General features: G+C 40.0%; 1 long non-coding RNA gene across 1 annotated transcript; it reads right to left on the reverse strand.

Moving 5' to 3' along the window:
• Window positions 1-1612: 1612 nt before the first annotated feature.
• LOC149090447 (uncharacterized) lies at window positions 1613-7420 on the reverse strand. The gene is made up of 2 exons (XR_016197618.1): window positions 5850-7420; window positions 1613-2355 (listed from the first exon to the last, which is right to left on the reverse strand). It is a non-coding gene; the product is annotated as an uncharacterized LOC149090447 (long non-coding RNA).
• Between the last annotated feature and the right edge of the window lie 18258 nt (window positions 7421-25678).

Consider the following 25678-nt stretch of genomic DNA (forward strand, 5'->3'; position numbering starts at 1 on the left):
TATTATTATTATTATTATTATTATTTTTTTTTTTTTTTTTTTTTTTTTTTTTTTTTTGCTATACTTTAAATTGTTCTATTTTTTATAGTAAATCTTTCTTGCTATTAAATCCTATTTATTTCTTTATTTATCGTATTTTCATATTTGTTTTCTTATTTCAAGCTTAGTTTGTTTTATTTATTTCAATAATTTATTTAATTGTTCATTTTACTTATTTTATTATTTTACCTCCTTGTTTTTTTTTCTTTACTTTATAATTTAGGTGAAATCATTTAGTTAAATTAAATATAAAGAAAAATGGTCTTAATAATTTGATTTAAAAAATGTGGTTGCAAAGAAAATTATTTTTTATTTTTAAAAAATTCTTTGTTTCATTCTTGCATGCAATTATTTTCAAACATTTTATTATTCTTGGTTGTTTTTTTTCTGTTTTTTTTTTTTTTATATATATATATTCACTTTTTTTATTAATTAAGTCATCAAAAGAAAATATAATGGTTTGGATTGGGGGGAGTGGGAGTACAGGGTATCTTCCAGCACTTACATGATTTTTAGATTTTTTCCCCTCCAGCGATGAAAGGCCTTTCCTCGTGGTAGCTGTAGCGTGGCGTTGAGGTTACAAAAAGAATATAGGGGCGGACAAACACACAGTTTTTGTTGTTTTTGGTTTTTTTTTTCTTTTACCTTTACATTTTTATACTTCTTTTTATATTTATATCTATTCAAATTATTATTATTTTTTCTTTCTTACTTTTTCTATTTTCTTTTGTTTTTTCGTTATACATTTATATATAATTTCGTTTATTATTTCTTAGACTTCATGTTTTCTTTGTTGGTGGTATTTTTCTACTTTTATATGTGCATATATGTATCTATATACATACATATATATATGCATATATAAGATAAATGTTATTATTTCATTATTATGTTATCGTATTAATTTTGTTATTTTCATGCTAGTTTTAAGTGGTGGGTTTTAATTTTACATTTTTCTTTTTGATTCGGTGAACTATTTTAGTTTCTAGGAACAAAATTTTTTCAGTGTACGTCACATATGTAATTGAGGTGTGCTTTTTGTTCGGTTTTTTTTTTTCTTGTTTCGTTAGTTAATTATGGTATAATTAGAATTTAGAGTTTTTGTTCTTGGATATGTGTAGTTTTTTTCTTTTTATCCCACTTTTAGATTTTCGCGGCCGACTTAGAGTTTTTTTTGGGGTTAAAAGTTTTATATGTTTTATATGTCACTCTGCCACTATTCAATTTATGGGTAACTATTTAATTTTGTTTTTTTTTTTCCCGCCTGCTGTTGAAGCTCCTCCGGCCTATAGATGCAGTTGCTCCGATCGCTCCATGTGCCAAAAATTAAGTCAGAGCCCGTGTCTAGGGCAGGCTTTTAATATCTTGCCGTGCCCAAATGTGACACGGGCGCAAAGAGAATTTTGTTGAGGTGCTACAGAAAAGGTTGCTTTATTAATAACCTGTCACTCGCTAATAAATTTGCATACCTTTTTTATTCGTGGGACATATATATAAAATATATATGAATGCAATATATATATGTAATTTATATTGCAGTCGCACGTGGAGTTTAAAAAGAAATAAATCTTGCACTTTGGCTGCTTTTATAGGTTTCAGCAGATAAAAGCTTTAGGGTTTTATTGCCCCTAAAGTTGGCTGCACTAATACTTGTCGCTACAGAATTCGCACAGCGCGACAAGATCAGCTGTTGCGCGTGCGCGACAACTTTTCGGAACCTACCGAAAGCTCTAAATGCAGCTCTGCAAGCAATGAAAAGGTTCGGTGTACCTTTCCAAAGCTTTTAAAAGCGCGCGTACTTTTTGAATATATTTCTTTCGTTATTTTTATTTACCCTTTATTTTTTTGTTTTGGCTTGCGACCATTACACCACCCGATAATATACCACCGTTAGACGGAATATTAGCGGGAATATGTTCGGATGTCTATTGCTTGATATCTTTGGCATGAAAGGTACCTATCTCTTGACCTTGCAAATTCTCTAAAAGATAAAAGCAATTTCCCAGTTTCTTTTTCACTCTACATTTCAAAAATTGGGGTGCCAATTTCGCATTATAATTGTGAGCGAATTTGCTAAGTGCAAAATTTCGGCGATACACTTCTTGCCCTTCCCTAAATGTAATAGGCTTAGAACGCAAATTATACTGTTTAACATTTCGTTCATAAGCTTGTTTTATGTTGGCCTGTATATCTTAACGAATTAGAGATAAGTTATCTGCTCGAGAGAGTGGTACTAATGGTTCGTCAAGCAATGTTAATTGCTTTATCAACTTATAGTCTGAACCATGAGTGATCATATCCAACCCAAATAAAGCTCTATAAGGGGAGCATCCGATGGATTGATGCAAAGCAGATCGTAAGGCGCATGAGATACTAGAAATATGTTGATCCCAATAAGTCTGGTCACTTTCGAGGTACGACCGAATAGCAGCTAACAAAGAGCGATTAACTCGCTCAGCAGCATTGCTCTGAGGGGAGTATAAAGCTGTATATATATGACGTATTCCCAGTTCCGTTAAAAAAGCATTAAACTCATTAGATTTGAACTGCTTTCCATTATCGCTTACTATTGTCTCTGGAACGCCAAAACTGTGGAATATATGTTTTAATAGAAACTCTTGAATAACAGATGACGTCATTTTTTTAAAGGCCAAAGCCAATGAAATTTACTGAAATGATCTAATACTATTAAAAGTCCTACATGTCCACTTTTGCCCCTGGGATATGGCCCTAATAAATCTATATACAACCTCTGAAAAGGTCGATAAGTCGGACTTTGAGCACTCATTGGAGGACGGAGAGTATAATTCGGGGCTTTGGATTGTTTGCATACCGAACAATTTTTAATATAGTCGCGGACATCCTTTGCTAACCCGGGCCAAAAAAGATTTCGTCGCAATTTCTCGATTGTTTTTTGTATACCTGAATGTGCGGACGTTACACTATCATGGGCTTGCTTTAATACCTCGCCTTTAAGTGGCTGTGGCACCCATAGTTTCCACAAAAACTTATCTTGAACTTCATCTCCGGTCGAGTGTTCAGTTCGGATATAGATTTTATGATCCACAATTTTGATATCTTTGATATCTGATATCTTCAATTGGTTGTAATCGTCAGACTGAAATGCGTCTGATTCTAAATTTATGATGGGACTCATGTCTAACGAAGCTATTTCATTGCAATCGTGCAATCGCGATAAAGCGTCGGGTACAATGTGATCTTTGCCCTTACGGTGCGACATAGTGAACTTATACTGTTGCAAGCGAAAAATCCATCTAGCTAATCGTCCAGAAACATTTTGTTGTCGCATCAGCCACAAGAGACTGGAGTGGTCAGTAATGACTTCGAATTCTTGAAGCTCTAAATAGCAACGAAACTTTTCTATAGCTAGAATAACTGCAAGACATTCACGCTCTGTAACACTATAGTTACGCTGAGATCGACTGAGTTTTTTAGACATGAATGCTACTGGTTTTTCTTCATTATCTTCAGAAAGTTGTACTAACACTGCACCAATTCCAAAATCACTAGCGGCACAATGAAACAATGAAACAATGAAAACAAAAAGAATTTCTGATCAAACTTTGGATTTTGCAAAACTGGAGACGTAGTTAACACAGCTTTTAGTTTTTCCATAGCAGTTTGGGCTTCTGGAGTCCAGTTAAATTTCTTTTTAGAAGATAAAACTTCAGTTATGGGACAGGCTAGGTCTGAAAAGTTTTTTATAAAACGGCGATACCACCCACATACACCTAAAAAGCCTCTCACTTGCTTTAAGTTTTTCGGAGGTGGCCAGTTTTGTATACAAGAGATTTTGTCAGGGTTTGTGCATATGCCTGTCTTGTCAATTACGTACCCAAGATAGTTAACTTTTGTGTATTTAAGGTGACATTGGCTCTCCGGAATTGCTCTGCAATTCGTACTAGCACGGAGATGTGAGAATTGAAATCTTCAGATACAATGCATAAATCATCTAAATATCCAAAGACACAATTACGTAAATCAGGGGGAATGATTTCATCTATTAGCCTACACATCGTTGATGGCGCATTGCACAGACCAAACGGCATAACCTTGAATTGATATAGTGGTCTACCTGGTACTGTGAAAGCTGTCAGTGGCTTTGAGTCGTCCGTCAGTTCTATTTGCCAATAGGCGTCTTTTAAATCAAGTTTGGAGATAATGTTAGCTTTTGGCAATCTCGAAAAGATTCCATCTATACTAGGCAATGGATATGCGTCCTTTTTGGTCACCGCGTTAAGCTTTCGGGCATCTAAGCAAAGTCGAACTTTGTTTGGTCTTACCACTAATCTCATAGGAGAACTCCATGCACTGGTTGATGGCTCTATCACCCCTAGGCTAATCATCCGATCGATTTCTTTATATAGCAACTGTTCGACTGCAGGACTAACAGGATAAAAGCGTTGCTTTACTGGCATTGCTTCTCCCACGTCAATGTGATGTTTGATAAGTGAGGTGCGACCTAACTTTTCTGCAGCATTGGGAAACAACTGCTTAACTGCACTGAGTTGTTGTAACTGAAGGCTTGTGAGTGGATATTTACCTTCCACATCTTCGTCAACAACATCGAGGTCTGCTTCTACAGCACTGATAATATCTGGAGCAAGGGCAAATGTTTTCCAAAAGTCATGGCCGAGAATTAAATTCTGTTTAATGTTTGGGATAACATACAATTTCATGGGCTTTGATATTGCTTTATATTGCATGACAACACTCAAAACTACTATGACTGCTTGATTTTCTCCACCTGCAGTTTTTACAAAAGATTTGAGCGACTTGAAACAAGGACTTTTTGAAAAGTCATTTTTCGCTAGAGTAGCGCCAATGCAACTGATATTTGCGCCAGTATCTAGTAAGCCTGATTCTTGAAAATCCAAAAAAGATACTTTCGCATAACTGCGCATATCTTTTTGATTGCTAAATATGTTTGAGATTACTAATCTACGACTACTTTTTATTTCATTATAGTATTTTCTCAACCTTGCACTACGCTTGTTCATTAAAAATTCTTCTTCGTATTTCAAGATATTTAGATAGCTTGTCATTGTATGGGATAAAACGGAGATCAAGCACCCGTGCATCAATTTCATTTGAAGATTCTAATGATGGCGCGAGATTGTTGCTGATTGGGTCTATTAATTCGGGGGCATCCGATTTTTGGGGGATGTCCCCTTTTGCTGGTTTTCCGCTAGCCTACGGATACAAATTTTACATTGTGGCTTGTATACTTGTGGTGTGCCACAACCATAACAAAAGACTCTACGATCCCTCAGGCAATTTTCCCAGACATGCCCCTTTTCTTCACAGTTCCAGCATGTCAAGTTGGAATGTGCTTTTTGCATCGCTGCAATTTCCAACTCTGCTGAATCTGTCTCTTCTTCAACCTCAATTCCGACCCCATTATTCTCGATTCCATTAATTTGACGACGAAACGCAACAGTTTTGGGTCGAGAAAAATTGTCTGATTGACTTATAAGGTCATTTGTTAAATTTTCGCTCATTTGCACTAACCTACGCAAATGGCCAACTGAACTGATAGATTGGTACAGTAACTTGTGCCGCATTTCAGGCAGCAGGTTATTTTGCAGAATTTCTAATAATTCTTCTTCGCTTATTTTGAGGCCAAATTTATCAATTAATGCAGCCACCGAATCATGAAAAGCGACAAAAGATTCACCGACCTTTTACTTTCTAGCTCTCACTAACTCTTTACTCATAAATTCAGAGCGATAATCTTTATATTGCTGTCGAAGTGCTGCACAAAAATCATTCCATACGATTCTATCTACTTGTTTATGGTGCCTCCAGAACCAATCTCTAGCCTTCCCAGAGAAAAGAATGTGCAAATGTTTGCAAAGCCCCATAAAATCACTATCGAGAGTTTCGTCCGTAAGGACTCTCACACGATAAATAAATTCTTCCACTCCTAGTCCTTCAGATGACCCATCAAAATGGAGATTCCATTTCTGCATAATGTCAGCTGTTCTTCTGCTTTGGACAGACGAGCCTCCTGGCGAGTATGCCATAGGAGTCGGAATAGACGGCAGCTGCTCGCTTGAGCTGGGCCGTGAATCAATACGGAGCGACGACATCACACGAGTGACTGACTGCTCGATCATTTGCTGAATTATATTATAATCAACGCCTGCGGATTCTTGACGAGTATGGCCGGCTCGATTGGGTCGGCCTCGTCGGCGGGTACTAATGCCTCTTGGAGGAGGAACTATGTTTCGGTCCGAATTATGGCTTGCATCTAAACCGGATATAATTACCTCACTGCCTTCGAGCGATCGCTCTTGGGGATGCTCTAGAGACTCAGGCGGAACTTCACCTAATGCTTTGGCTAAATTACGCGTTACCATACGCGAACTACCTGGAATTGCTGAGGTTGAAGCTGGTTTCGGGTCAGGTGAACAGTTGCCAATAACCAACTTAATTGACCTTGAGTCCAATGTGGACTGACATTGCGGACATTCTTGCTTATTTTCCAGCCACTGTTCTAGACATAACTTGTGGAAATTGTGCTTACAAGGGGTACAATAACATTGCTGGGTATTGCTCATCCCTTGGCTACAAAGACTACACAAACTAACAGTTTTCTCTACTGTACGCATATCTTGGGGACTTCTTGAAATAGGCATTTTTGTATCTAACTATTTTTGATGTTCTAATAAATATGACAAGTTTGGGTTGTTATAATGGGGGAAGGAAGCTAGGTTTTGTGCTGTTGTGTGCTGTTCTTGCTATATTATACAATTAGGGGAAACAATGGATTTTGGGCTATTGCTACTAAAGCTGGTTATAGAGTATTGCTATGCAAAAGTTAACTAAAGTGTGAGTGTTCGGCAAGGATACGCCAGGCAGCATATACACAAGTTCCAGACAACACTATCAACATTTAGCAACTTCCGTCATAACAACGTCTACTGGCCAGACGAGTATGAGTTTATATTACACCCAGATTCATCCAATTTGACCCTGCAACAACTACCAGAGAACAATCAGTATTGATATCCGAGCTGGGCCCAATATACAATATTCTGGAATCGTATCTGATAATTGCACAAAACCCAAAAAAATAATATCTGGATGAAATAACAACTATACGAAAACAAACGAGCAAACATGGTGACACAGATGTTATTATAAGTTAGTTGAATTTATCTTATTCGGGTTTCTCGGTCTGAGATTCAGCTCGAATCTTTCAGCTTCATAGTTCCGATTAAGAATTGATCTGACTCATCTGTCACAGTTGCGATAGGCCGACCAAGCAAGTCCAATCTATTTCAGCACTCTGGACACTGAGTTTTTCAACCATCACCAAATGGGTGTTGCAAACAGCCAACTCTTTCTCTGCGAGAACAGACAGTATTGACTATTTGAATAATAACAAGAAAGAAAGCTCTAGTCGAGACTGCTCGACTACGAGATCCCCTGAACCCTACAATCAACTGATATTTCAATAATAGTTAGCACACACACACGCACACACACACACGCATACAAACACATGCACACACACACACACGCATATACAGGCGATTGCGCTTGGGTTGTGCTGCAGTGTTGACAATATAATGAAAACTTATTTGTTGAATAATTTAATTTCTAGACGTACGATCGTAATGAAACTTTCAGAACGTAATCATGATGTATAAATGTATGTGTATACGACTTTTACAAAGATGAGGGTGAGGGGGTGAATTTAGGGGTGGGGGGTAAATTTTAACAAAAACCGATATTGTATAAAATTCATCTTAATATACATTTTAAATTTGGAGACTCTAGCTTGAAAGATGTAGGAGATATAATTATTTAAGTGATCTTCGATAAGGTTTTTAATCGATAATAAAATATTGGGAGTTGTTATCGATTTTTAGTGATAAACTCGATATAGCTTTATAGGCATCACGCTTTCAGAGTCCCAATTTTTATACCCTGAACCCATTGAAAATGGGAAATCAGGGTATAATGGTTTTGTTAAAAGTATGTAACAGGCAGAAGGAGGCGTGGCAGACCCCACAAAGTATATATATTCTTGATCAGGGCGACAAGCTGAGTCGATTTGGCCCTGTCCGTCTGTCTGTCCGTCCGTCCGTCCGTCCGTCCGTCCGTATGTATGAACGGGTCGATTTCAGAAGATATAAGAGCTAGAGACTTCAACTTTTTTTTAAAATGTCCGTATATATCACGCGCATATCGAGTTTATCACTAAAAAACGATAACTCATTCCGATACTTTTTTTATCGATAAAAAACCTTATCGAAGATCACTTAAAAAATTATATCTCCTACACCTTTCAAGCTAGAGTCTCCAAATTTAAAATGTATATTAAGATGTATTTTATACAATTTCGGTTTTTGTTAAAATTTACCCCCACCCCTAAATCCACCCCCTCACCCTTATCTTTGTAAAAGTCGTATATCAAATACTAGAAACTTGTGCTTCGGTATACACATACATTTTAACATTATGATTACGTTCTGAAAGTTTCATTACGATCGTACGTCTAGATATTAAATTATTCAACAAATAAGTTCTCATAATATCGCCAACACTGCAGCGCAACCAAAGCTCAAACGCCTGTACATGCGTGTGTGTGTGGTTATGCGTGTGTTTATTTGTATGTGTATGTGTGTGCGTGTATTTCTTTGTATGCGTGTGTGTGTGCATGTGTTTGTTTGTATTCGTGTGTGTGTGCTAATTATTATTGAAATATCAGTTGCTTGGAGGGTTCAGGCGATCTCGTAGTCGAGCAGTCTCGACTAGAGCTTTCTTTCTTGTTTTGTATATAATTGTGTATTAATTAGATTGAGTATTTGTGACAGCGTGTACGTCTTTCTTCTTCTAATGTCTTCTTAACAGCACGTCTTCTTTCATCCACACCTTCTCAATCACTGCCTTCGTCTTTTAATGGAGTTGCCACCCTGTTGTCATCAGATGATTCCTGTGAATCTGTTCCTTCGTTGTAGTCCAAATAACGCCAAAGCTTCATGTTGTCTTCACTGGTGCACGTCATATTCGGGCCTGAAAAATCTGCAGACTTCTTTACTTCATACCCATTGAAAATGGGATACCAGGGTATAATGGTTTTGTTAAAATGTATGTAACAGGCAGAAGGAGGCGTGGCAGACCCCACAAAGTATATATATTCTTGATCAGGGCGACGAGTTGAGTCGATTTGGCCCTGTCCGTCTGTCTGTCTGTCCGTATGTATTAACGCGTCGATCTCAGAAGATTTAAGAGCTAAAGACTTAAACTTTTTTTTTAAATGTCCGTATATATCGCGCGCATATCGAGTTTATCACTGAAAAACGATAACTCATTAAGAAATTTTTATCGATAAAAAACCTTATCGAAGATCAGTTAAAAAATTATATTTCCCACATCTCTAAAGCTAGAGTGTCCAACTTTTAAATATATATTAAGATGCATTTTATACAATTTCGATTTTTGTTAAAATTTACCCTCGCCCCTATATCTACCCCCTCACCCACATCTTTGTAAAACTCGTATATCAAATACTACTTCGGTATACACATACATTTAAACATTATGATTATGTTCTGAAAGTTTCATTACGTTCGTACGTCTAGAAATTAAATTATTCAACAAATAGCGCAACCCAAGCGCAATCGCCTGTAAATGTGCGTGTGTGTGTGTGTGCTTGTGTTTGTTTACTGCGTGTGTGAAATATCAGTTGCTCGAAGGGTTCAGGGGATCTCGTAGTCGAGCAGTCTCGACTAGAGCTTTCTTACTTGTTTAATTAATCATTTTTATTAAATTGTTCACACAACTGCGGTCGGTTTATTTAAATATTCCTGTGTAAGGTTTGATCCGTGGTTTGCTGTGTTTCTTTTAAAATTGCTTTTTCATCTTGTTGAAGTTTGGTGCAGCGTCGTATTTACATTTAGTTTGCACTTTGCTAGAGTTTTATATTTTCTGGCGATCTCCCTGTCTTTACTCTTTACACGTTAGTTAGTGTGAGTGTGAGCTTACTTGCTATCTCGATTTCGGTCGTCGTGCTGTGCAAATAACTCTCTGTGTTTCTTTCGTTACGCGACAAGATTATGTCCACGGCAAAAATTGGTAGTAGGGGTGTACGCTGGTCTTGTCTGATTTGTTTAGAAAGACAGATCAGTTTTTCTAAAATGTACAGCGCTGTAAGGGCTCAGTTTTTATACCCTGAACCCATTGAAAATGGGAAATCAGGGTATAATGGTTTTGTTAAGTATGTATTAACAGGCAGAAGGAGGCGTGGCAGACCCCACAAAGTATATATATTCTTGATCAGGGCGACGAGCTGAGTCGATTTAGCCCTGTCCGTCTGTCTGTCCGTCCGTCCGTCCGTCCGTCTGTCCGTATGTTTGAACGCGTCGATTTCAGAAGATACAAGAGCTAGAGACTTCAACTTTCGTATATCAAATACTAGAGACTTGTGCTTCGGTATACACATACATTTAAACAATATGAATACGTTCTGAAAGTTTCATTACGATCGTACGTCTAGAAATTAAATTATTCAACAAATAAGTTCTCCTGATATTGCCAACACTGCAGCGCAACCCAAGCGTAATCGCCTGTATATGTGAGTGTGTGTGTGTGCGTGTATTTGTTTGCATGAGTGCGTGTGTGGGTGCTAATTATTATTGAAATATCAGTTGCTTGTAGGGTTCAGGGGATCTCGTAGTCGAGCAGTCTCGACTAGAGCTTTCTTACTTGTTAAAGCTGAAAAAGATTTCTAAGCAGCTATCCAGTGATATGGCTGCTGCTGAAAAAATACTAACCCAGAATAATTTCGAGAGTCCCCCACCTCATTTAGAGTCTTTATCGTTGTTGGTACCTCCCTCTATACCAACACCGTCACCTAATTCGCTTGCTCCTCCCTCACCTTGCGCGTAAGTTTTGTCATCCGCTCCTAACTCGCTTGATCCTATATTACCTCTTCCTGAAGGGTTTGTTTCTTCTGTTGAGGCTGCTATTGAAACTCAGGTTTCTGTTCAAAAATTGGAATCTTCTCCAATTGTTGTTCAAACCATGAGTGCCACTTCTGGCATTTCCTTATCAGTCGTCTCTCCTCGAAAGCATGTTTTCTTATCTAGGCTTTCATCTGATACGACCTGTGAGGCAGTATCTGCTTTTATAACAAGCAAGACTTCGGCTAAGGTTTTTATATCGAAGTTTAGCTTCGCAGCTCCGCGTGAAATTGCCTTTTTTTAAGATAAATGTGCCGATAGAACATTTTAAAACCTTATGTGATCCAAACTTCTGGCCACCTCATGTGGTTGTTCATGAATTTAGACCTAAAAATCGTAACAAATCGACTCCTATTTCTGTAAATCTACCTTCGGTGCAATCGTCATCTAACACTGTACCAAAAAACTAAATTGTGTCCAATCTTCTTCTCAGCTGTCTCTGATCAAAATGTCTCTGATCAAAATGTACGCGGCTTGAATTCTAAACTGAAAAGTCTATTCTTACACAGTTTTAGTGTACAATATGATATTATTGCATTTACTGAAACGTGGCTAAGTAAATATATTCATAATAGTGAAATCCTTTCAAGTAATTTCACTATTTATAGACTCGATCGTTCCGACAATTGATCACTATCTTTTTGATGAATTGTTTAACCTGTCTCTGTTTCAGATTAACTCTATCTCTATGTATACTAATCATGATTCGCTTTTTAAAATAAGCCACCTTGGTTTACCAAGACTCTTTTGAACTTGAGAAACATTAGAACTAAATGTTTTAGAAATTATAAAAAGTCTGGTTCAAGTGTTTACTGGTCCAAATATTCCATTGCCAAGTCAAACTTCAATCTTATAAATTCTAGCTGTTATGAGAATTATCTTATACGTTGCAAACGTCAGTTTGCTCGAGATCCCAAACAATTTTATTCATTTGTAAACTTGAAGCGTAAATCTTCTGGTTTGCCGTCCTCATTTGTCCTTGGTGGTGAAAAAACTTGCAATGACCAGGATTCCTCTGATCTTTTTGCTGATTTTTTTCAATCAACTTATTCTTCTGCAAATCTCTACATCTACTCATATCCAGCCTCTCTGGCTGTGGCCATTAGGACGTTGAAATCATCTTTTTCTTCTGTCACAATTACTAAAATTGTTTAACTTGTCCTTGGATACTGCTGTTCCCTTCAATTTGGAAAGAATCTTCATCATTCCATTCAATGGGTTCAGGATATAAAAAGGTGGAAGATCTGGTATTTCCAACTATAGAGGCATTGCGAAATTATCTGTCATTCCGAAGTTATTTGCGAAAATTATAACATCGGCCTTGCAGCATTTTTGCAAATCGATTATTCAACCATCTCAACATGGTTTTGTTCAAAATCGATCAACGTCCACTAATTTACTTGAATTTACTTCGCTTGTCAATACAGATTTTCTAAAAAAATGCAAACGGATGTTATTTATACTGACTTCAGTAAAGCATTTGACTCAGTACATCATCACATACTAATTCTTAAGCTTGAACGCTTAGGATTTTCGCCTAGACTTGTATTTTGGATTTCATCCTATTTAATTGGTAGAACCCAAAAAGCCGTGCTCAAAACAGCTATGTCTAAAGTTATCTTTGTTTTGTCCGGTGTACCTCAGGGTAGCCATTTGGGTCCATTACTCTTTTCCCTTTTTATAAATGACCTTCCTAATTGTATCTCGTATTCTACTATATTTATGTATGCTGATGATGTAAGACTTTGCCTTCCATACTCCAGTCAAATGGACATCATCACCTTCAAGAGGACCTAAATGCATTTCAACTTTGGTGTGTGGCAAACCAGCTGGACTTAAATTGCTCAAAGTGTATGACAATGACCTTCAATCGTACCGTTTCTCTAATTTTTTATTATAAAATTAGCAATATTTCCTTACGACGCATCCACACAGTCAAAGATCTTGGTGTTTTCTTTGATTGTAAACTAAATTTTAATCTTCATATTTCTACCATCATTAATGAAGACAAAAGTGTACTCGGCTATATTAAACGTTGGTCTAAGGAATTTAAAGATCCTTTTACCACCAAGCGCTTATTTACTTCGCCTATCTTAGTAGGCTCCAGCTTATTGATCTTCCACCGCTAACCAATCGCAGAAAAATTTTAGGAATTGTTTTTCTGCTTAAATTGATTAGTGGTGATATTGATTCGTCCTCTTTGATGGGTCGTCTAAACTTTTTTGTTCTGTCTGAATTTAAAGAACCTTTTACCACCAAGCGCTTATTTACGTCGCTTGTGCGTCCCATCTTAGAGTATTGCTCTGTTGTTTGGTCTCCGCAGCATAAACTGCATCAGGATCGTATCGAATCGGTCCAATAACAGTTTCTTTTCTTTGCCTTAAGGGATCTTCGATGGGACAGTAATTTACGATTACCGTCTTATCATAGTAGGCTCCAGCTTATTGATCTTCCATCGCTAACCAATCGCAGAATAATTTTAGGAATTGTTTTTCTGACTCTCGCTTTTGTTAATAGCTTTAAGAAACAAGAAAGAAAGCTCTAGTCGAGACTGCTCGACTACGAGATCCCCTGAACCCTACAAGAAACTGATATTTCAATAATAATTAGCAAACACACACACACGCATACAAACAAACACACACACACTCACACACACTCACATATACAGGCGATTGGGCTTGGGTTGCGCTGCAATGTTGGCAATATAATGAAAACTTATTTGTTGAATAATTTAATTTCTAGACGTACGATCGTAATGAAACTTTCAAAACGTAATAATAATGTTAAAATGTATGTGTATGCCGAAGCACAAGTCTCTAGTATTTGATATACGACTTTTACAAAGATGAGGGTGAGGGGGTAAATTTAGGGGTGGGGGGTAAATTTTAACAAAAACCGAAATTGTATAAAATACATCTTTATATACATTTTAAATTTGAAGACTCTAGCTTGAAAGATGTAGGAGATATAATTTATTAAGTGATCTTCTATAAGGTTTTTTATCGATAAAATAGTATCGGAATGAGTTATCGTTTTTTAGTGATAAACTCGATATCCGCGTGATATATACGGACATTTAAAAAAAAAGTTGAAGTCTCTAGCTCTTATATCTTCTGAAATCGACGCGTTCATACATACGGACGGACGGACGGACGGACGGAAAGACAGACGGACAGGGCCAAATCGACTCAGCTTGTCGCCCTGATCAAGAATATATATACTTTGTGGGGTCTGCCACGCCTCCTTCTGCCTGTTACATACTTTTAACAAAACCATTATACCCTGATTTCCCATTTTCAATGGGTTCAGGGTATAATAAATAAATTAAAAAAGAAGAATGAGCAAGCAAGCAGATGTTCGGACACATGCGCCCAGCTGATAATCAAATTCCGAGATAGCCGCATTATTTCATCCCTTATCAATGCGTGCTAAGACCGCACAGCGCATCCACTAAACTTCGAGTAGTGTTTGAAGCTTCTAGTAGCAAGTGCTCTTCTCAATTGTCGCTGAATGATCTCATGGTGGGTCCGACCATCCAGCCGCAGATGTGGGAGACTTTGTTAAAATTTCGACCTTGTCCTTGGGTTGCTACAGCAGACATCGCTAAAATTTCAACTTATTGTGTGGAGGGAAACTCCGTTACAAATTTTTCGTTTAAATACAGTAACGTATGAAACGTCGACTGCTCCATTCTTAGCAATGTTTAAAACATCTAAGCTTCCACTCATCCAGCTGCTGCAAGATCGTTAGCCCAAGATTTCTATGTTGATAACTTGTTGACAGGAGCAGATAGCGTTGAAGAATTGTGCTTGTTGCATCGATACTTGATAGAAATTCTTCAAACGTTTGAGTTTCTTCTCACAAAATGGTCGTCCAATTATAAACAACTCGCAGCACAACCAGCTAGAAATGATATAGTCATGGGATTAATTTGGTTTTAGATACTCCAAGAGCTATCCAGTAGAAGTGTAACCGACCAAAAGATTCGTTTTGTCATTTGTGGCAAGGTTATTCGACCCCTTACGTTTGTTAAGTCCGATCGTAACTCGTGCGAAAGTCCTTTTACAAGAAATGTGGTGACCAATTGCCTGTCCAAATGAGGCAAGAATTTGAGGCAGTAACTAGCTGTTTCTCAAACTTAAACTCGTTGCATATACCTCGTTACGTTGCCACACTCAAATCAAAAGGATGCCAAATACATGGAGAGGAGTTTGTAGACAATATTTTGTAGCAAATAAGCGAAACCATTGAATTATATTCTGAGTTATATTTTGTAGCAGATAAGTATTTTGGCAAAAAGTAAGTTAGGTAAAGTGTTGCTAATTAATAAGTAGTCGTAACTGAAATAGCAACCAGGTTTAGAATATAAGAATAATTCAAATTAGTAGGCGAGCTCGTTGCATTGCTGACGCCGTGGTGAAATCTGCACAGCGGCAGAAGGAATCGAAAGCTGGGTGCAGAAATTAATTAGTTTTGAGTGCTCGAAGCAAACAGACGTATTTGGGTGATCGGGAGTATTTTCGACGCGCGGTAGAGTGGTAATCTAGGCTGGGTCTTGGAAATATTGTATAATAAAGCAAGCACACATGAACATGGTCGTATATTTATTTACAGCTAACTCGTCTAACATGCCAACCCTTAACGCAAACCATAACTAACTGTAGCTGCGCTAACTGGTAGTTTGAACGTGGTTTTGACCCGTTCACCGGACGAGTAAATCTCCGGCAGTGAAAACTGTGTGGTCTGCGAGCGAATTCCGGCGGCAACGCTGGGCGTTCCTCGACCCGCGGTCAACCATCCGCAGTGGCCCCACTAACTCCCCACAGCACGCCTTCGCAACTCCGACCCCAGCAATCTCGAGTGCGCTTGATAGCGTCACTCGATTGCTGCCGCGTGCAGGCGTGCAGACGCGTGGGCGTGGTCGGCGAGTTCAGGCCGCGTGGTTGAATAACCTATAACGTTGGGCAAAGCAGGCTGATAGTCGGCCCGGAAACCAGTTCCGTGCGCCAACGTCGGAGCCACGAGCTGAGCGGCAAGGGTCGGAGCAGATTGCGGCGACAGCAACAGCACCAACAGAGGCTGTGCATTGCATGATGGCCCAGGACGCCGGTTTCGGCCTCGATCCGCGACGAGTCTGCTGTAGACGTGCGCAGGTGGGACACTTCGCAAAGGAATATGGCAGCGCGCAGGTGCTGTTTTGTCGACGATGCGGCATAAAAGGGAGGAGCCTCCAGACCTTAGCGGGAAAGGGCTCCGTCCCATGGAACGGGGTGGCGCCAATTAACACCAAAGGAGAGATAGGGGTAACGCTACGATCGACACCCAGCTTAATGAGTGAAGACTGCGTGCGCCAGCAGATGGTCCAAGGAGAGTCGCAGGAGATACGGTCGCGAATAAGGCTGGCCAGCGTTCGCTGGACGTGACGCGAACAATAAAAGAAGTTGTAACCCTCCTGTGCGATGTGGGGGCGACGCCACGTTGTGACGACACGGAGCTGACGATGAGGACGAAAGAAATGCCAAAAGAGAGCAGCTCGCTCGACGCGCAAGCTATGCAAATGTTGGATGTTGAACCCCGAAGTGCCGTACTGAACTCCGGCATCGGAGAAGCGGAAAGCTCGAGCGGATGCAGAATCGCAGAGGGCGCAGGACATCTGCGCGAGGGCCGACAGGAAGGGAGACGAGTGGCTCGAATGGAAACCGGGCGGGCACCCCCTGATACAAAAAGCAATGTGCCGGGAAAGAGAAGACGACGCAGGGCCTTCCCCCAAAGCCGTGGTGTGGCCGGAGGATCTTGAACCTAACTTAAAGGAGTTCCTGGAGACCGAGCGGTGTCTCAAATAGCGGAACACAGCATTAGGGTGCCGGACGATAAGCCTCTCAAACAGGGGAACAGAAGAACCCGGTCATGCAAAAGGTAATCAATTAACAGGTTGAAGAACTGCTCAGGATCGGAGCTATTGAGCCTTCTAAGAGTCCGCACAGTGCGCCCATAGTCTTGGTTAAGAAGAAGACTGTAGAATGGCGCATGTGCGCTTTGTGACGCTTTATTTGGAGCATTTGCATTGATCTCATTGCCACACCAATCCACTGGTACTAATCGGCCTGCTTCGACAGGTTTGGCTGGTGAATGCTCGAGAGGCTTGCAGTGCAGTAGTTAGAAAATACGTACATTGTTTTCGCAACAAGCCGAAACTCATATCCCAAATAATGGGTAATCTTCCCGCTGATCGCTTACATGGAAATAGGCCATTTGAGATCAGTGGAGTGGACTTTTGTGGTCCAATACTAGTTTCGCTGGGAATTCATAACAAATCGCCAGTTAAAATGTATATTGCCATATTTGTTGGTTTTACCTCGAAGGCTATGCATCTAGTCACCGATTTGACCTCGAATTCATTTTTGATGTGTTTATCCAGGTTCATTGGTCGACGTGGGCTTCTCCGGAAGCTGTACTGCGACAATACCACTAATTCCGTGGGTGCTGCACGCACACTGGACCGCAAAGCTACTTTCCATGGCAATACAGCGGATATGGAAACGATTGCTGCGGAGGGGGGAATGAACCCGAACGACGGCGAAGTGCTCACACCAGGGCACTTCCTGATCGGACCAACGGAGGTTGGAGCAGTCGTGCTCGTGGGAGAGGACAACGCTCCTTCACAACAGTGGATGCTGGGCGTGGTGACAGAAGCCATAGCCGGCGGAAATGGTAGGGTGCGCGTTGTTGTCGTTATGACAAAATCTGGCACCTATAAAGGGCCAATTCATCACGTTGCCCCGCTGCCAAGCAATAAGATACGTTTGGCCGCAAGAAGCGAGTATGTCGATGAATTGCCTTTCTTCTATTTTTTCTTTTTTAAGCAGTATATAGCGCAAAATTCAATGTCTCCAAACTTAAATTGCAGACGTTTTTATGTTTTGAGATGCAATAACCATTTGTGGGAAGTGGCGGAGAGAACTTCTGAGGAATATAACCACTCCTCCCATACCATGGTTGTAACTAGATGGTTTGTAAGTCGGATAGAAGGTATAGCCATATATTTTGACTATCCCCTCGATTCAGTCTGTTTTCATTTAATAGTAGACTGTCGACCTTGTTGTACTCCACAACTGTTATTTCCTGCAATGCAATTAACATTCCTAGTCCATTGCTCGAGCATGCTGACCATTTCGTGGACCAGTTTTTCTAGCCGTTCTGACCTTTCACTGATTCTCTTTTTATACTCATTCACGAAGTGAATTAGTATATTGGTTTTGTGCAATGTCCGTCTTGCTGTCCGTCCGTCTGTCCGTCTGTCCGTCCGTCCGTCTGTCCGTCTGTCCGTATGAACGCAGTTCATTTCGGCGCTATTGAAGCTAGAGACTTGAAATTTGGAACACATACTCGTGTATAACTCCGATTTACAAAGTGTTAAAATTTTCCCGATCAGCCCACTGGGGGTGTGGCAAATCGGAAAATGCATTTTCCGATATACCAGAAATGTTAGTTGAAGAGCTAGAAAGTTGAAGTTTGGTATGTAGATCCGCGTTGACCTCCCAAGTCCAAAAAGCTATGGTGGATATATTTACGCCCATTAGGGGCGTGGCAAATCAGATAAAACTGTATCTCCTAAAGTTCTAAAGCTAGAACGTTGAAATTTCGCACGTGAGCTAATGCTATAATTCTATAATGACTGATGAAAAAATCTTATGTCTACGCCTGGCAAATCGGACCTGAAGATATAGTAATTTTTCGAATTTGGCTATATTTTAGGCACTATTGATGTTAGAGACTTGTAATTTGGTATATATACGCGAGTTGACCACCCAAGTCCAACAAGCTATGGTGGATATATGTCCGCCCAAAGGGGGCAGATAGTTGAGTTACTGGTAACCTCCTCTTTCGATGCCCCAAAAATAATTGTCACGCCTCTTTGGGGGCGTGGCATATCGAAAAATACCCTTCACATTTTTTGAGCGTAAGCATTCAAATTTCGCATTTACGTTACAGTTAGTTCTTTCTAAGAACTGGCCAAAAATGAGGTGTCTACGGCCACTAGGGGCGTGGCAATCGGCATTTGTAGTATCAAATTGCGACATTTATATGCTTGAGCTATCTATGTATGTACATGTATATACAAATAGGCTTAATAGGCATTGATAACACGGAAGGAAACATTTTTATAAAATTTAAAAATAAAATTTAAATATTTAAAAAATATAAAAGAAGCTAAAATAACAAAATTTGCAATTTACAAAAAAGAGTTTTCCGCGGGATTTGAACTCGCACCCAAGCCATGTTTGTCAAAATAACAAAAACAAATTTAGGCGGCACCTTTGCCGACAGCGCTACCGCCTACTGTCAAAAATGAGATTCTTTTTATGACGCATTATAGAAAAGAAGAGCCAGAGTAGAGGATGATAAATTTGCATTACATATGTACATACACACATACAAATGAGCGCGTGCATAAGAAAGGCTGGAATGCTTGATACATATGCGTGCAGACTTATGTACATACATATACATGCATATATGCGTACATACATATATGAGGGCTTTTTAAGAAGAAACAAATTTAAACTTATAAAATTGTTCAATTAGAAAAAAGAATAAAATATATATTTTATAAAAAACGAAATATGTATGAAAAAAAAACCATAACCTTGATGGGGACTTGAACCTCCGCCTCTGTAACATAACTTGCGATGCCTTTAGCGCCCACGCTATCGCTTTGCTTTACAAACTTGTAGCTAAAATACAATAAGCTAATAACAGAGCGTCATCTGACAAAACTACAATAACAGCTAGAAAATCCAGAAATCAATCGCAGTTCTTAGAATGCTAAAAAGCGCGCTTTTGTAATGTAAGCAAACGCTAAAGAATCTTCAATAGGTGTGACCGAAAGCTATCAACGAAAATTACCATACATTTGTACTCAAAAAGTGCACGATCAATATAATAATTATCGATTACTCGATAAAAATTACCAAAAGCTACAATATAATCAAAAATCATAATTGTTTTCTACTAATTTTTTTTAAAGTCAAATTAAATTAAATTTACAAATTAAATTAAATTTACAAAGGGACTGTGAATGAGTATTCCGCAGTCGGTAGCGCCCGACTGCAACGTTCTTACTTGTTTTTTCGATAACTCATTCGATAACTTTTTTATCGAGAATTATCGAGAAAAATTGATTGTGTTTTGAGCCTCATCGGAGTACTATTAGACGTGGAGACTTCAGATTTACTGTGTATATAGATATGATGAATACAAACATTTTGTAATCAACAGATTTTGGATACCACGCCCCCTTCGTCACCAATTTGTAAGAAACGTATTTCAGGTACTAGACTTGAAATAGACGTATTTCAAGTACTTGTTCTTTGGAATGTACACACATTTTGACCATATAATTACGCCCTGAAAATTTCATTAAGATCGTGTTTACAAAAGAAGTAATTCAGCAAGTAAATTCTCATACTATTGCCCATACTGCAGAACAGCCCAAGCGCAGTCGCTGCTTACTGCGCAGTTAGCAGAGCGCGGGCGCGTGAGGGTGGATGCATATATATGTATGTGTGCGTGCATAAAAAAAGTGCAGAATGATAAGAATATCAACTTGGAGGGTACAGGGTATCTCCTAGTCGAGCAGTCTCGACTAGAGTCTTCTTACTTGTTTCTTGTTGTTGTTCACGTTGTTTCGCCTGAAGCCATGATGTTGCTGCAGTTGCAGCTCTTTTTGCCATTTCAAAGACTGTTGTTGTTCCAATAAAGGTTGGACGTCAACTTGATGCTGCTGTTGTGAGCAAAGCGTATCCATTTCTTGCTATCGCAGAGAGCATCTGTGTTTGCGATTTAGCCATGCCTCAAGCTTTGCTGCTGCGCCATTGTTCTTAATAGTTAATAAGTTCCTCTTAAGTTAATCTCTTGACTTTGTCAGTCTCATTCGCTAATCACTTTTCTCTCACTATTTTAAACTCTTTTATCCTTAATCTCCCGTATGGAGCCGCCGGCGGTCTTTTATAGCCCAGCCACAGGCCCTGCTGCTTCGGGTGGTAACGGGGCCTTTCAGCCGCTCGTGCCCATAAAAACGGTAAAGTGGCGTGATCCGGGGGACGCCACTTTCCCGCCAAATTGCGTGGCAGCCTCCCATTGGCCGAAGTACCGTTGGTGCCATGCGAGTGAAAGTGTCCACTACTATCACCCGGCCCGAACGGCACCTCGGCTAACGGCCACCGATGATCGTCGTGCTTGCGACGCGAACCTATTGCTGAGTCTGTAGGAGCGAAAGAGACCGCTTCTAACAGGACTTTGACCCCCTTTCCAGTGCGAAGGTCGCTCCTACATTATTCGCGTCGCTGTGTGGAGCAACATGTATATTCACGTATATGCATATAAACGCACAGCAAAATACGTACGTTCATATACATTAATACGTGCATACCTATATTGCTCCTCACAGCACACATATGGCATGTTATCCATTATATCGTGAACCTCTTCAACTTAATTGCTTAATTGATGAGACATAGAAATCTCGGAAAACAGTTTTAGATGCTAGTGGGTGTTGTCGAACTTTTTTCTTTGTATACGCAATGATGAGGCATGAAATATTTGCATTTGGAGATCTCTGCGCTGGGCACCAGTGACATATGGTTGAGATCAATATACTCTTTCATAAATGCAGAATTTTTCACTTTTAGAACATGGTTACGAGCAAACTTGCCTGCAAATAAGAGTCGCTCAAAGATTCGAAGCCTTGCTTTTTTGGCAAGCAGACTAAATATTCCCCTGAAGACAATCGACGATGAGTTGCGAGAAAATGCTGTTGACAATGGAGCTCCTCTGTTGTTACCCAAAATTGACGAAAAAACCATCAAGCCGAGTGCTGTGATTGGTATCATCCGAAGATCTTTGGGTTGCGATGAACGATGAGAGTTTGGGGGCCGGTTGTCCGCCACCTGATATATTCTGCAAAGCTGGCAACCCAGGTGCCAACATAATTTGCACAACATCCGACGAATGAGGCGATATATGAGCTTGAGGCAAAGAAGGTGATATTGCAACCAAAGCAGAGGGATGTATAGCATTGGTTTATTGGACAGTATAGGTTGTATTACTGAAGACTGATTGTAATCACTGACCAGACAACACATAGATGAGACATGTAGAACAAATTTTTCTACAGCTCGAAACTGTTAAGTTAGTCGACCGCTATACTTCGTGTTTGCTCGGCTCGGTCGCTGGAGGTTCGAGCAGTGAAAATACTGCACGACAAAAACAGTGCGCAGTGAGCGCTTAATCCAAATGGTCCCAATTCCGTACGAAGCACATCTGTGAGACATTTTTTATACTCTCTCTCTCTGTCGCTCTCTATGGTCGCTGAAATCATCAGCTGCGCACAAAAATTGAAATTTTTGTTCGCGACGATCCCAGCTATTTCCTTTTAAATGAAGGGTATACCGAAATTCGTAAAGCGTGTGCCACGTTCATACAAATGCTAGCTTTTTCATGATAATTTCTAAAAAGGGTATGCAAGTGTTGATGCTCATAATGAAAATGTTTTCGAGATTAGCATGCACACACACAGTCTACGTTGCTACATGTATTATGACCATTTGTATGCCTGAGTGCGAAGCTCTTGCTGCCTGTAGAAATTTTGAAGCCAAGCATTTGCATTTGGTCGAGCATGAGAAGTGCTCACATGCATACATACATAGGTAGGTGTATATGTACATTTGATTGTGTGTACGCATGCGATTCGAATATCACTTGTAGAAGCATTTGTATGCCTATGTGCCTTTACATGTGCGTGTGTGTATGTGCATGTGTGTAAGTATGGGACATGAGCTTTGGCAAGTGCCTACCTTAACTTAGAGTTGTGTGAACGATTTTGGGTTTGAATTGAAGAGGCGCGCTTTTATTTAAGTAGCTGTACATTCTTTGTGGCTTGTGACCGGCGAGTAACTCATAAACTATGTAGTTGTGTGTGGCGGGTAGCTCGCACTTATATTTAAGCACCTGATTTCATTTTAATGATCGTGGGTTTGTCTATCAGAAGGAATTAAAAAAAAAAACGTAGAACGTAGACGGTGGGGTACTTCAGTCATTCCACGCACTGCTGCTAGGAGATCGGGCCACAGACGTCGTTCGCAATTAGACACCGGGGTCGCGTCTTTGGTGTCGGTACGCTTGTTGGTCAATCCTCAATCGCGCACAGCTCACAGCGAAGTCGTTGGCCACTGCGTGAGGATTGCTTGCCAAGCTTTGTCGACACCCAAAGTTCCGGCAGGCGTCTGCAACCACACTCTCCCAGCAAGCAGCCACATGTTCGAGCGCATGCCCCGCGTCTAAGGTTTGCCGCCGCTGCCTCTGCCGGGCGCTTCTACAAAACTCACCTGTTGAGTTGTAGTCCCCGGTGGCTTTGGCACTCGTGCGGCGGCCACCTGCCTTCCGACATCCCTCGCCGTCCTCTCCGTTGCTGAAGGCGTCCACAATAGCAGCTGCTCTCCCTAGTTCGTGCAGTGTTTTCTTTGCGGCGCTGCAGACCAAATTCTGGATTGTTGGGATTTGGCCACATCGATGTCGTTCGCAACTACCACCGGTGTCAAACTTCGACGCCGGCTGACATTTTGCGGCTCACTCCTCATTCGCGGACAGCTTGCAGCAAAGTCGCTGGCCAGTGCGTGACGATTCGGCCAGCAAAACGCGCCTACGCCCAAGCACGGACAACTGGATGAATTCGTTGCGTGGCAGGTATCAATGGTGGCCAGATCTCCCAACGGGCAACCCCAAAATTTATGGCTGCGTGCTCCTCGTCTCCACTCGGACACTTGATGGCATGTGGACGGCGCACTCAAGCGCCGTCGGTCCACTTTGGTAACTCATCCAAAAGAAACAAGTAAGAACGTTGCAGTCGGGCGCTACCGACTGCGGAATACTCATTCACAGTCCCTTTGTAAATTTAATTTAATTTGACTTTAAAAAAAATTAGTACAAAACAATTATGCTTTTTGATTATATTGTAGCTTTTGGTAATTTTTATCGAGTAATCGATAATTATTATATTGATCGTGCACTTTTTGAGTACAAATGTATGGTAATTTTCGTTGATAGCTTTCGGTCACACCTATTGAAGATTATTTAGCGTTTGCTTACATTACAAAAGCGCGCTTTTTAGCATTCTAAGAATTGCGATTGATTTCTGGATTTTCTAGCTGTTATTGTAGTTTGTCAGATGACGCTCTGTTATTAGCTTATTGTATTTTAGCTACAAGTTTGTAAAGCAAAGCGATAGCGTGGACGCTAAAGGCGTCGCAAGTTATGTTACAGAGGCGGTGGTTTTTTTTTTCATACATATTTCGTTTTTTATAAAATATATATTTTATTCATTTTTCTAATTGAACAATTTTATAAGTTTAAATTTGTTTCTTCTTAAAAAGCCCTCATATATGTATGTACGCATGTATATGTATGTACATAAGTCTGCACGCATATGTATCATCAAGCATTCCAGCCTTTCTTATGCACGCGCTCATTTGTATGTGTGTATGTACATATGTAATGCAAATTTATCATCCTCTACTCTGGCTCTTCTTTTCTATAATGCGTCATAAAAAGAATCTCATTTTTGACAGTAGGCGGTAGCGCTGTCGGCAAAGGTGCCGCCTAAATTTGTTTTTGTTATTTTGACAAACATGGCTTGGGTGCGAGTTCAAATCCCGCGTCAAAACTCTTTTTTGTAATCCACCATAGCTTGTTGGACTTGGGTGGTCAACTCGCGTATATATACCAAATTACAAGTCTCTAACATCAATAGTGCCTAAAATATAGCCAAATTTGAAAAATTACTATATCTTCAGGTCCGATTTGCCACGCCCCTAGTAGGCGTAGACATAAAATTTTTCATCAGTCATTATAGAATTATAGTATTAGCTCACGTGCGAAATTTCAACGTTCTAGCTTTAGAGCTTTAGGAGATACAGTTTTATCTGATTTGCCACGCCCCTAATGGGCGTAGATATATCCACCATAGCTTGTTGGACTTGGGTGGTCAACTCGCGTATATATACCAAATTACAAGTCTCTAACATCAATAGTGCCTAAAATATAGCCAAATTCGAAAAAATTACTATATCTTCAGGTCCGATTTGCCAGGCGTAGACATAAGATTTTTTCATCAGTCATTATAGAATTATAGCATTAGCTCACGTGCGAAATTTCAACGTTCTAGCTTTAGAACTTTAGGAGATACAGTTTTATCTGATTTTGCCACGCCCCTAATGGGCGTAGATATATCCACCATAGCTTTTTGGACTTGGGAGGTCAACGCGGATCTACATACCAAACTTCAACTTTCTAGCTCTTCAACTAACATGATTTCTGGTATATCGGAAAATGCATTTTCCGATTTGCCACACCCCCAGTGGGCGGATCGGGAAAATTTTAACACTTTGTAAATCGGAGTTATACACGAGTATGTGTTCCAAATTTCAAGTCTCTAGCTTCAATAGCGCCGAAATGAACTGCGTTCATACGGACAGACGGACAGACGGACGGACGGACAGACGGACGGACGACAGAAACGGACGACAGCAAGACGGACATTGCACAAAAACCAATATACTAAATTCAACACTTCGTGAATGAGT

The sequence above is a fragment of the Drosophila navojoa genome, unplaced genomic scaffold, assembly GCF_054131105.1.
Source record: "Drosophila navojoa isolate 15081-1374.11 unplaced genomic scaffold, UAZ_NAV_1.0 NAV_Backbone_181, whole genome shotgun sequence".
NCBI classification, from domain to species: domain Eukaryota; kingdom Metazoa; phylum Arthropoda; class Insecta; order Diptera; family Drosophilidae; genus Drosophila; species Drosophila navojoa.